Below are 13,624 nucleotides of genomic sequence, written 5' to 3'. Positions count from 1 at the left end.
TTTTATACAGTGCGAACTCAACCCAAAAGTATTGGAGCGCTTTACATGATTTATTATTATATATTTTTTGTATGCATGGGGAGATTAATTGATTTGCCCAGAATCACAGGATGTTAGGCTGACCCGAAACTAAAAACCCATCTCCTAAACTGACAGCTCGAGCATTAATCCACAACCCCAACCACAAGAGCGGAAGCATTTTCAATATTATATACAAATGCAAAAAACAACCATTGGCAAAGACAATAGTCTTGGCTTCTTGTAGGTGTAATGTTACTTGCATTATATATCTGGATGCAATAACAGAAGCAACAAAATATCAGTAGGGTGGCACGCTATGCGATGCACATATTTTTAGCGTAATTGCTTTAAAGCCACACCCTTAATTGCATTGGTTACGCCCCTTTGAAAGATCCCGAGTATTTTCATCCCACTCAAATCCTTGGTCTACACGCGTGGTCAGGTTCTTGGCGCACATAGCTTTGGCTGCAGCGCACAGAGACCTTACTCTGCCACACACAGAGGAAAATAATTAGAGGGAACATTGTTGGTGACCCAAACAAACCTTGCGTAGTACAGGTTCAGTGGCACCACGTGTCGCCGGTCTTCCATGTGGAAATACCCCTCGGTGATCGAAGGGAGTGTGGTGCTGTGGTCCCTGCCATTGAGGACTCAGGACACAGTTACACATGTGGGATCGGCTTGGGTTGAAGACGGTTAGTGGTGCCATTTGTCGCTGGTCACCCACAGTGTAGGGCAGAGGTAGCGGTGAGCTAGGGTCCACAGCCACGTGCATACGTTGGTGACCCACACAAACATTGCAGAGTACAGGTTCAGTGGCACCACGTGTCGCTGGTCTTCCATGTGGAAATACCCCTCAATGATCAAAGGGAGTCTGGTGCTGTGGTCGCTGCCATTGAGGACTCAGGACACAGTTACACATGTGGGATCGGCTTGTATTGAACAGGGTTAGTTGGCACCATGTGTCGCCGGTCTTCCACAGTGTAGGCCGGAGGCAGCGGCCACAGGCAGGTGACATTGACTTGAACTGCACAGATTGGGAGCATTTGGTCTTCTTAACCCATTATAGTCTCTTACACAATTTGCGTCACTACTAATGTTGAATTGTGAACCATGTAACTCCAGTGTAGGGCGGAGGCAGCGGTCAGGATGGGCGCACAGCCATGTGGCGTTGAGTTGAGCTGCACAGTTAGTGGCACCTGGAGTACTCAGCGTGTGTGCACCCTGCAATGAGACGTGGTCCCGGCGGGCCGCACTGGGAGCAATGTGTTTTGTCTAATAAATTCTGCGTTAGTAAGGCCACATGGGGATGACTTATAGTGCAGTGAGTTAGTAGCACCTGAAGCACAGAGCGTGTGTGCAGCCTGCGATCATGCGTAGACCGTGCAGGCCGCACTGGGAGCAACGTGTCTTGCGAACTGGACTGCAACATCTGCAATCACCACTGCATCTGGATTGTGAGCCGTGCTGTCCGTAGTGTAGATCGAAGGCAGTAGTCATTACAGACATAAGTCTGCGGTGCTGTGCCGCTGGGTTCGCAGGGGCCCTGTGTCGAGGAGGCCTGCAGTTATGGCTGCTGTCACGTGCCAAGGTGAGGGCTGCCGTTCTAACAGACTCGTTGGTCTTCCCACAAGTGAACCACACCTAGGGCCTGGTCTATTTATTCATACTCCTACACTGGAGTGGTGTACGTTGGAGCAGCCCACTCTGCTTCTGCTTCCAGGGGGGAAAACACAGCTACATGACCGAGATCTTCCCCATTGCCTGAGGTAAAATGGTTGCATCCACTGTGCACTACACTACAAGTATCAATAGTATATCTCCACATAGAGAGGTTTGTGCTTTGCATAGTGAGGTCTGTGCAGCACATGAGCGTTACACTTGGCATTGTGTTCTTTATCAATGATGGGTGACTTGCCTCCTTCATATATAGTTGGTTGCTCATCTCCCAACATTCAGCTATTGTGTGGCTGAGGGGCATGGCGTTTTGGGAAGGTCCGTTGTTCTGTTTTGTGCTGCCTCGGTGGTAGTAGGGGGGGGTGGTCCGGGGGGAGGTTCTGGTGGTGGTGGGGCTGGGTGTTGTGGCGCTGTTGGGTGTTGGAGCTGCATGATCAGTAGCTGTATCACGTGTTGGTCTTTATATGTGGCTGTGAGTTGAGTCGAAATAACGGAGTAGATAGTCTACCTCCTTACACCAGTTAAAGGTTGATGTCAATTTGTTACTGCTAACTCGGCTTATCGCCTGCTTTTTGGATCGCATTGCAGATTTGGCTGGTTGTTGAAACTATGGGGAAGTGGTGTTTTTGTGTTTTGTTTGCACGGGGATGCCTACTGTGCATTTCATTAGCGTTAGATGTGGCTCTTGTTTGTGGCGATTTTGTTGGTGTAAGGTATTGATGGAAGAGTAGTGAGATTTGCAGTTTTCACCAAGTTGAGAATGGGATGATATTTAAAAAAAAGATAGGTTGAATGAACATTATTAATAGAAATTAGCATTTACAAAACCTTTGAAATTCTCTGAAAAAACCATAGGTTTCAGGCACGTTATAGTTAGAAATTAGCATTTAAAAAACCTTTGAATTTCACTGAAAAAACCATAGGTTTCAGGCACGTTATAGTTAGAAATTAGCATTTAAAAAAAACCTTAGAAATTCACTGAAAGAACCATAGGTTTCAGGGATGTTATAGATAGGAATTAGCATTTAAAAAAACGTAGAAATTCACTGAAAAAACCATAGGTTTCAGGGACGATATAGTTAGTTGGATATTTGACTCATATAAAACCAGAGAAATTCACCTGTTATAGTTAGTTGAGCTAACTATAACTCGCGCCCCCTCAATGCACTGCTGATGACGTCACATACATAACTCATGACATCACTGATGACATCCCAAATTACATCACTGATGACATCACTGGTGACACCATCCATGTGAAAATCAGATGCACCTGATCAGACCCTAATATAACACTTGATACACCCGGTCTAAAATACAGAGTATAATTTTCGAAACCGTGAACACACCAATACCAGTTAGTGCATATCCACTCTCTAATTTGTAGGTCTACACACATCAATTCATTCACCTATACACTCACTCATACATACAATCAGACATCAATACGGCATTATCGTATCCAGTCACATATCTATACAGACACTCACACACTGCCTCTCATTCTTAGAGTAATTCACACACCTAGTCAGTAATGGAAATAATCAATAACACTTTCATTTACTCACCTGTACAGTTATACACATACCACATCACGTATTTAAACATATACTAACACATACTTACACTCTAATACAATAACTAATAAAAGGACACACTGATCCGTACAGGCACTCTCACAATCACTCACTCTCACATATGTAAGTGTTTTTTGTAAGTAAATGTAAGTGTTTTTTGTAAAGCGCACTGCTGCCGAGGCGTCGTGGCGCTGTAGACCGCTGGGGAACCCGTCCTGGCTATCCCTGTGAGATGGTCCCTCCTGGGTATCTCCAAGGTGAAACCAGGCATCCCCGGCGAATGTGGGGGGCCGTTGAGGAGATGAGGCAAGCTAATGCCCAGAGTTGCCAAATGTGATCCCTGGTTAGAGTAGGCACCGAGGCGAGAATTATCGGTCCGCTGGCCCTGGTCCACGACCCTGCCGCGTCGGTAATTGAACCCTGGTCCCGGGCCGTCCTCTGCTTCCGGGTCTGCCGCCTCTAACCAGTGAGCCACACTACTCCACAATAGTGATTTATACAGTCCAACACTCATGTATACTGCCTTTCACATATGGAGTTACATGTACCACGGAGGCATCCATTCACTCACCGAGACACTCATACACACACTCACTCAGCCATACAGACCTTCACAGATACAGACTTGAACACATATACCTATTGTGAATTAGCCACTCACACATCTATGCAGAGAGTCACATACCCCCACCCACCCATGCAGACACTCAGGTACTCATGCAGGCACTCAGACAAGCAATGAATAGCTCATATAGATCATCATTTAGTTGCCAACGAAACCATGGAACTGCTTACACACCAACTAACAACCTAAACTGTGTGAATGTCTATATCAGTCACTAACACATGCATTAAGCAAGACATAATTAATTAGTCACTTTTACAGTTAGTCACACACCTACTTAATCATCCATCCTGAGTCTTATACACTCATTCATTCTTCAATACACCTTGGCATATATATATTTATAAAACATATTTAAACTTTACAGAAACACACATTCACTGGATGATGTCATCAGTGATGTCATCAGTGATGTCATTTGAGATGTCATCAGTGATGTCATCAGTGATGTCACTGACCATGTCATGAGTGATGTAATATGTGACATCATCAGTAGTGCATTGCTGGGGCGCGAGTTATAGCTAGCTCAACTAGCTGTAACAGGCGAATTTCTCTAGTTTTTTATGAGTCAAATGTCCAACTAACTATAACGTCCCTGAAGCCTATGGTTTTTTCAGTGAATTTCTAAGGTTTTTTAAATGCTAATTATTAACTATAACGTCCCTGAAACCTATGGTTTTTTCAGTGAATTTCTAAGGTTTTTTAAATGCTAATTTCTAACTATAACGTGCCTGAAACCTATGGTTTTTTCAGTGAATTTCAAAGGTTTTTTAAATGCTAATTTCTAACTATAAAGTGCCTGAAACCTATTGTTTTTTCAGTGAATATATATATGTATATATATATAAATTCACATAAAAAAACAAAGGTTACGGGAAAGTTATAGTTAGGAATTAGCATTTTTTTTAAACCTTAGAAATTCACTGAAAAAAAAGGTTACAGGGACATTATAGTTGGCAAGTAGATTTAAAGAAACCTTAGAAATTCACACAAAAAAACAAAGGTTACAAGGACGTTTAGTTAGGGTCAGTTTTACTCATACAAAATCAGAGAAATTCAGCCATTATAGTTCACTGAGTTAACTATAACTCATGCCACTGCATTGCACTGCTTATGACCTCACATATTACATCATTCATGACAGGGTCAGTGACAATACTGATGAGATCACTGATGACATCTCAAATGACATTAGTGATGACATCAGTGATGACAACATCCAGTGACTGTGAGTTTTTTAAAACGTTTAGGAGTGTTAAATATATATACCAAGGTGTATTGGTGAATCAGTGGGTGTATGAGTGACTGTATGGATGAATCAGTGGGTGCATGACTGACTATATAAGTGACTGATTAGGTGTCTCAGTGAATGTATAGTAAGTGACTGGTTGGGTGAATGTGTGTATCTGTCAGTTGATGTCTAAGTGGGTGTATGAGTGTGTTAGTGGGTACGTGAATGGCTATATGGCTGATTGATTGGTTGTCTGACTATGTCTATGGTTGTATGTGTGACTGTGTTTGTGGGTGAGGAGGTGTGTGACTGCCTGTATGGATGAGTGAGTGGGTGAATCCGTGACTGTATGGGGTACAGTTGCATGTCTGAGGAGTTGTATGGTTGAGTGAGTGTCTGTATGGCTGTGTTTGTTATTGAGTGCATGTGTCAGTATGGGTGAGTAACTGAGAAGGTGAAAGGCAGTATACATGAGTGACAAGGTGTATGAGTGACTGTATGTGTGAGTGAGTGAATGTAGGAGTGGCTATATGAATGAGTGCATGCTTCTGTCAGTGACTGAATAGCTGAGTGAGTATGTGTTACTATTTGTATGAGTAAGTAAGGGGTGGGTGTGTAACTGTTTGGGTGAGTAAGTGGCTGTGTGATTGACTGTATGGGTGAGTGTCTAGGTTTGTGGGTAGTTCAATGGGTGGCTCACTCAGTGTGTGAGTGCCTGTATGGCTGTATGAGTGAATATGTCAATAGCTGAATTAGTGAGTGGGTCTATGAGTGGCAGTATGAGTGAACGAGTGGATGTGTGTAGATAAATGAATCAGTGAGTGGGTGTGTAAGTACTGTTATCGCTCTGTGAATGGGTTTGTGAATGGTTGTGTGGGAGTTGCAGTGGGTGTATAAAAGGTTCTATAGGGATATGAGTGGGTGTGTCAGATATGCTGTAGATGGTGTCATCACTGATGTCATCAGTGATGTCATTTGAGATGTCATCAGTGATGTCATTGACCCTGTCATGAGTGATGTAATATGTGAGGTCATCAGCAGTGAATTGCGGGGGTACGAGTTATAGTTAACTCAGCTAGCATTAACACCTGAATTTCTCTGGTTTTGCATTAGTAAATTCTGACCCTAACTATAAAGCCCTTGTAACCATTGTTTTTTTAGTGAATTTCGAAAGTTTTTTAAAATTCTATTTGCTAACTATAACGTCCCTGTAACCTTTGTTTTTTTTTTGTGAATTTCTAAGTTTAAAAAAATGCTAATTCATAACTATAAAGTCTCTGTATCCTTTGATTTTTTTAAGTGAATTTCTAAGGTTTTTTAACTAGCAGTTATGTTTGCAGAGTGGTGGAGAAAGGGGACTGGGCCTTCAACCAACTCTCAGGAATTCAACTACTTTGGACTAACAGGAGGTTCAAGGAGGGCTTCTTGGCACCCACAGTCCCTCTGGAGTCAAAGGGACTTTATCTCCCAACTAGTAGGGCACTGGGCGGCACATTTGCAGAGTGGTGAAGAAAGGGGGGTAGCCTCTGTCAACTTATCAACAATCCTTCTGTGTGGGACCTACTGGTGTTAACAGGAGGGGTAGTTGGCCCACAAGGACGTCCTTTAGGGCTAACTACCCCTCCTTTTACCTCCAGTAAGTCCCAAACAGCAGGATTTCTGAGTTCTAATAGCAGGCAACGCCCCCTTTCTCCACCACTCTGTAAACACGCCTCCTGGTGCACTCTTGGTCCCCTTAGATAATGGGGGTTCTTAGGGGCCAACTAGCCTATCTGTTACTTTCAGTAAGCCCCACACAGTTGGCTTACTGAGAAGTGGATGCAGGCCACGCCCCTTTTCCCAACACTCTGCAAACGCACCTGTCAGCGCACTGCTGGTGGGGCGATGATGTCTCTTTGTGTCCTGAGGGCCTCAGGACTAAAGTGGACTTCATCCCCCAAGCAGCAGTGTGCCAGGAGGTAGATTTGCAGAGTGGCGTAGAAAGGGGGTATGGCCTCTGACAACCTCTCATCAATCCAGCTGTGTGGGGCTTACTAGAGGTAACAGGAGGGCTAGTTGGCCCCAAGGGACCCTCACACATTATTTTTAAACATAGCCCCGGGAAGGTGGTGGTCAATAGGACCTGATTTCCATAGAAGCACTTTTTGATTTGCCAATATCTTTGGCGTTGTTTGATGTGGTCATGTAAAGCCCTTCAATCCTTCAATAAACCTGATCACTGCTGCCCTCGAGTTGATCTCAGTCAGGATCTCTCTAGATCTTGGTGTCATAATTGTGCATTTCATTTCACCAACCATGAGCTGTTGTCCAACATCAAACAGGCTTGCTTTAAAAACACTCAGCATCTGACCTTCCCTAAATTCCACCTTGCTCTGATCAACGCACGGTCCCTAGTAAAACATGCCCATGAGCTCGCTGAATTAATTAAGAATCATCACCTGTATGTCCTTTTCATTGCAGAAACATGGGCTAATAATCATTCCAGCTCTGACCTTTAGATAGGAACCCCACAAGGTTATTCAATGACAAGGGTAGACAGAGTGGAAAAAAGAGGTGAAGGTTTAAGGATAATTTACAGAAGTCATTTTAAATGTAAACCCGATGCCACGCCCAATTCAGAATGTGAATCGCTCTCCTTTAGCCTGGAATTAACTAACATCTACCCTTTCAAAGTCCTGCTCATTTACCGTCCCCCAGGCCCAAGACATGGTTTTCTCCAATCTATCCATAGGCTTGTTGGTGGGGGGGGGGGCTTGCAAGAGTGAGTTTACTGTACTTGGGGATCTCACCCTACATTTAGACTGCATAGAGGATAAAGATACAGAGGCTATTCTGGATATTATGAATGCCTTCAACCTTCCCCAATTAGTACACCAGCCTAACTATAATGTTGATCACACTTTAGTTGCTATTTTTTCTAATAACCACTTCATTTCCATCAAAGAGTTTCTTCCGATTACATGGTCCGACCATAAAGCAGTTATCTTTGAACTGACTGTCTCCCTCCCTACTCAAAGCAGGAATGTAGATTCCAACCACGTGCCAGTCTATCTCTGGTCTAAAATTAATTTCGACATCCTGCGACAACACCTGTCTCAGGTTAACCCTGCCCAGCTGTTCGATTTGAATCAGGCCACAGCTGATTACACTAATTGGCTCAACTTGGCCATTTCTAGAGCTGTTCCAAAAAAAATATGGAAGCAAATACAAACTTAAACAATCTGCACCTTGGTTCACCAACACTCTTCGTCTTAAAAAACAAAAGTGCAGACAGCTCAAAAGAAAATGGTGATCAAACTACAACTCCTCTGACAAACTAATTTATCAACACTCCCTGGTCAATTATAAGGCAGCCATTACCAAGGAAAAGTCTTCCTATTTTACGCAACAAATTGAAGCATCCAAGAACTCTGCTAGAGAACTTTTTCAGGTAATAAACAAACTTATTAAAGCCCCATAGATTAAAGGCAGCAACATTAGTCAATCTTTCTGTGAGGAAATAGCCTCTCACTTTTGTAATCAAGTTGAACAAATCCACAACCAGTTCTCTTCCTCCAGAGCCATCAACCTCAGCATTAGCCCCACTACAACTCAAGCTTCCACTTACTTAAGTCTTTCATCCAAGTTTAGCCAAGTTTTATCCATTGCTACTGCAGATGTTCTCAATTTGCTCAACTCTACAAAATCGGGGTCACCTTATGATCCCTGCCCCCCTTTCATACTAAAACAGATTCTGGTTCCAATTGCTTCATATCTATCTAACATCTTTAACGGGATGTTTAGCACCTGGACCTTTCCTGATTTATGGAAAAAGGCTACTATTTTGCCACTCCTTAAGAACCTAACCTAGACCCTTATAATCCAGCGAACTATCGTCCTATCTCTAGCATACCATTCTCAGCTAAAATAGTGGAAAAGTTCATTAAAACACAACTGACACAGTTAATTTAGGAAAATCAGCTGCTAGATCCCTTTCGATTCGACTTTAGGGCCGAACATAGCACAGAGATGGCCTTAATAAAGACCACGGATGAATTAAGAACTATCTTGGATAAAGGAGGCTCTGCAGCACTTATCCTTCTTGACCTGTCAGTGGGTTTCGACATGGTTGATCATGTCACTCTCATTAGTCGCCTGAAAAAACTGGACATTGCTCAAAAAGCTCTTGCCCTACTTCAATCATTCCTAACAGACAGAAGTAATTTAATCATGTTGGAGAAATTCTCATCTGAGTCCTTCTCACTTACATGCCGGGACCCTCAGGGATGTTCCCTGAGCCCCTTGCTCTTCAATATTTATGTTACCGAACTGGCTTCCCTGATTAGATCCTTTGGGTTCTCCCTCACATCATTCTCGGACTATACTCAAATTGTGGTGTCGACCTCTAACAATACGAAAGTCACAATTTCTCAGTTTCACAAGTGTACGAGAGCCGTCAACAACTGGATGGGTATGCATTGCCTCAAACTAAACTCGGCAAAAACGGAGGTGATACTCTTTGGTAATAATCCACAGTTTTGGAGCCCAGCATGCTGGCCAACAGAGTTAGGTACTCTCCCCATTTCAGTCCAAAAAGCAAAAGATTTAGGTATAACTATTGATGATAAACTGAACTTCACTAAGCAAATTAGGTCAGTTGTCTCTTCCAGTTTCAAAACTTTGAGAATTATCAGGAAGATCATTCCTTTCATTCCTCCTACTTCCAGAAAAACAGTCATCTCCTTATCAATACTCATAAAGCTGGACTACTGTAATGGACTTTTTGTTCAGCTCCAAAATCAATATGTGAAAAAACTCCAAAGCGTGCAGAATGCGGCTGCTAGGCTTATTCTCAATCTTCCCTAGTTCCATCTGGTTTCAGCCTCCAGTAAGGGACTCCACAGGCTTTCAGTGGGTAACCACATCAAATTCAAAGCGCTATGCCTTACCCATAAGGCCTTGCATGATCTAGGTCCTGGTTACCTCAAACAGTCCCTCTCCTGTTACATACCCAGCAGAGACCTACAATCGAAAAACTCCCTGACAGTCTCCCTCCCCCAGTTTTAAGAGTCTCAAATGGGGGGGAAAGGGGGTCAGTTGCTTCTCCTCTGAAGCTCCGACTCTCTGGAACAGTCTGCCTATAAATACCAAAGCAGCTCCTACATTACTGAGTTTTAGAAAACTGATAAAAGCTTGGCTTTTTAACCTCTGGTCTTTTGCTCTTGCATACACTGCTATTCCCAATCAGCGCCAAGACACCCATGGGTATTCGAGCGCTTTAGAAATATATTAACATAACATAATGAATATACACACACATTCACTAAAAAAACAAAGGGACATTATATTTAGGACATAGAATTTTTAAAAAGTAGAAATTCACTGAAAAAAACAAAGGTTACAGGGACATTAAAGCTAGGAAAAAGAATTTAAAAAACCTTGGAAATTCACTGAAAAAACAAAGGTTACAGGGACTTTACAGTTAGCCTCAGATTTCACTCGTACAAAAGCATTGAAATTCAGCTGTTATAGTTACCTGAGCTAACTATAACTTACACCCCCACAATGCACTGCTTATGATCTCACATATTACATCACTCATGACATGGTCAGTGACATCTCTAATGACATGTACAGCTCCCCCTTCACTTCACTTTGTTACTTTCCTCACTCGCTCTGTTGAGTCCCATGCCACTCCAATCTCTCCCCATCCCCTGCTTCTCAGCTGCTACCCCACCCCTTCTCACTTGTTGCCACTTTTTAAAAAATGTCCACTACACGCCACGCCTGGGCCAGTAGAATAGTAATGGCATCATCTGGCTGGATGTGGCAGTAATGACGAAAAACGTAGCATCTGCACTGTACCTCTTCCACAAAGTACGATTCTTCAATTGTGAGATGGCAGTCTGACATATGCGTGGGTGCCTCACATATTGGGAACATGTTTTTGGTTCAGTCCAAAGTTCATTTCAGATATGATCGTTCTCTTTCCTCGTCACACACCACATGGATGTGCAGGAGAGGCAGAGCTATGACAATGCTTGGTTACTTTGATTTCAAAAGAAACCAAAAACACTACTGTTGGCAAAGAGAGACTAATTGACAGGCATGCCCTGCAATCTGCTTCCCAGCAAGAATGATTGATTCTTCGCCTCTGGCTGCCCAGAGAAGCTCTTAACCCCTTCAGTGCCACGCCCTTTCCCCCTCCTGTGCCGGGCGTTACATTAGCGGGCGGGGTTCATGACGAGATAGTCTCGTCATGGGCACAGTGCAACCGTGCTCCATGACGAGACCATCTCGTCATGGGCACAGAAGCGCTTAAACTGCATGTGCTTTATTGGAGGAGATGCACTTGTTAGTCTTATGTTCCTTGCTGATTTCATAGAATCAATCTGGTGAACACACAGCCAGTACTTGAGGTGAGTGCCAGGGGACACGCAGTGCTTTATAGAGAGTGTCTGCCTGCATTTGAAAGGGGCCCATAAGAAGGACAGAGGGTTCTGGCAATCACGGGACAGCTTGTGCAAGTCAACCCATTGGTTGTCAGTGTCCTGCTGTGGCTGGTCACTGTCCTCCCCCTCTGTCGATGTGTGCTGTATCCAAGTGCCTTCTGTTAACATCCTGTGGTTAGTAGCACTATGGGCATTACGTACAGGTATCAGTGGACCCTAATGTAAGGGGTCACCTCTATATGTATTCCCTCCTCTTCAATAGTATGTATTGGTTAGCTGCTCAATTGCCTAGTATTTGTTATGTAGCTTTAAAGTATGGTAACCATGCTGTTCATCATTTGTCACAACTGCCCATTGTTTAAAGGGACCTGTGGCATTTTACTATCTTTACTAGCTTAAAGTGGGTGTTAGAAATGGGGGTCTATAGTTGGCAGGTTGTTACCCTGTCCAAGTTGGGACCCTTCTTCCTAGTCAGGATAAGGGGGTACACTTCTTAAATAACCCCTGCTCATCCCCTTGGCAGCTTGGCATGAGCAGTCAGGCTTATCTCAGAGGTAGCATGTAAAGAATTTGCACACAACCAACAGTAATACAGGGAAAACACTACAAAAGGACACCACACCAGTTTTTAGAAAAATATCATGTATTTCATCTGTGCAAACAAGACCAAAAATGATTTTCAAAAATCCACCATACAGTTCTCAGAAGAATCAATAAGCAAAACTAGACTTAAAATACAGTTCCTTGAAGTCGATAGCTCAGTTGGGGACTATCACAGCGTCGTGAACAATAAATCCAAACATTTCTGGCTGACAGCGGTTTCGCGGGCCATTCTATGGTGTCGGGAAGACCCTCAAAACAGTACCTTTTGAAATGCAGGGCATCAGTGTCCTCACAGTGAGCTCTGATGAGTCGGCGTCAGCAGGCGTCGGATCCGGATGTCGGTTCAGGAGTGGTCAGGCCCTTGAAGTCACACGCGTTGCAGGTCGAACTCTGTGCAATTGAAGTCAGAAGTGCCAGCATTGGCAGGTGTCGGGAATGCGGTGCGAAGTGCAGCGGTACGGTGTTCATTGCCTTCAGGTCATGGTGCAGGCAGCAGCTTGGTAACAGTTGTCCAGTGGCATCGGTGAGACCAGGGCTGTGGTGCTAAGTGGTGCGGTGCTCATCACGGTGCAGGCAGGTCATGGTGCAAGCAGCGGCAGCGGCAATGCTGAAGGTTTGTCATTGACTGATGAACCGGAGTCGATGGTAGTGTGAAGAGAGGCGTTGAGGAGTGTAACGTCATGGTGCAAGCAGCGGCTCAGTTGTGGCGTCAGACGGCATCTTCGGTGAGACCAGGATTGCTGTGCAAAGTGCGGCAGTGCCCTCTGCGGTGTCTTCATGCCACTGAGCCGGCAGCGGTGTTGTTGACGGCGTGAGGTTACCTTTTTCCTATGTGGCAGCTGAAACATCCAGTTCCAGAAGCCTGTACCCAGAAGATGTTGAAGTCTTTGATTTTCCTGAGACTTCCAACAGGAGGCAAACTCTCCATTAAGGCCTTGGAGATACTTCGAATGCAGAAAGAACACTTCAGTCCCTTCCCTGACCAAGACAGAAGCAGCAACTGCAGGGAAACCCAACAAAGCAACACCAGCAAAGGGCAGTAGTCCTACTGACAGCTGTTCCAGCTCTTCTTCCTGGCAAGATCCTTAGTCCAGTAGTAATCTAAAGTTCTGGGGTCAGGACCACAATATTTATACCACATTTATCTTTGAAGTTGGCACAAACAGAGTTCCACTGGCATACATTATCCAGCTCGGCCTGCCTCAGGCTAGGCTCACTCCAGGGGGTGGAGACAGCATTGTGGAATACAGGCATAGTCCTTCAGGTGCAAGAAACAACACCTCCAATAACTCTAAATGCAGCCAGGTCTATTCAGCCTGGCTATAAATCACCCAGGAAAGGCAAGACACACCCCACCCCCCCCCTTGTGTCTGCCTAGTGTGAATGTACACCCCCTGCTCCTGTCACTCTAAACCCAGACAGTGAATACACAAAAAGCAGAGGCACACACAGACAAAAA

Source organism: Triturus cristatus, chromosome 4_2 (genome assembly GCF_964204655.1).
Source record: "Triturus cristatus chromosome 4_2, aTriCri1.1, whole genome shotgun sequence".
Taxonomy (NCBI): Eukaryota; Metazoa; Chordata; class Amphibia; order Caudata; family Salamandridae; genus Triturus; species Triturus cristatus.
Note: the sequence above shows the minus strand (reverse complement) of the source record.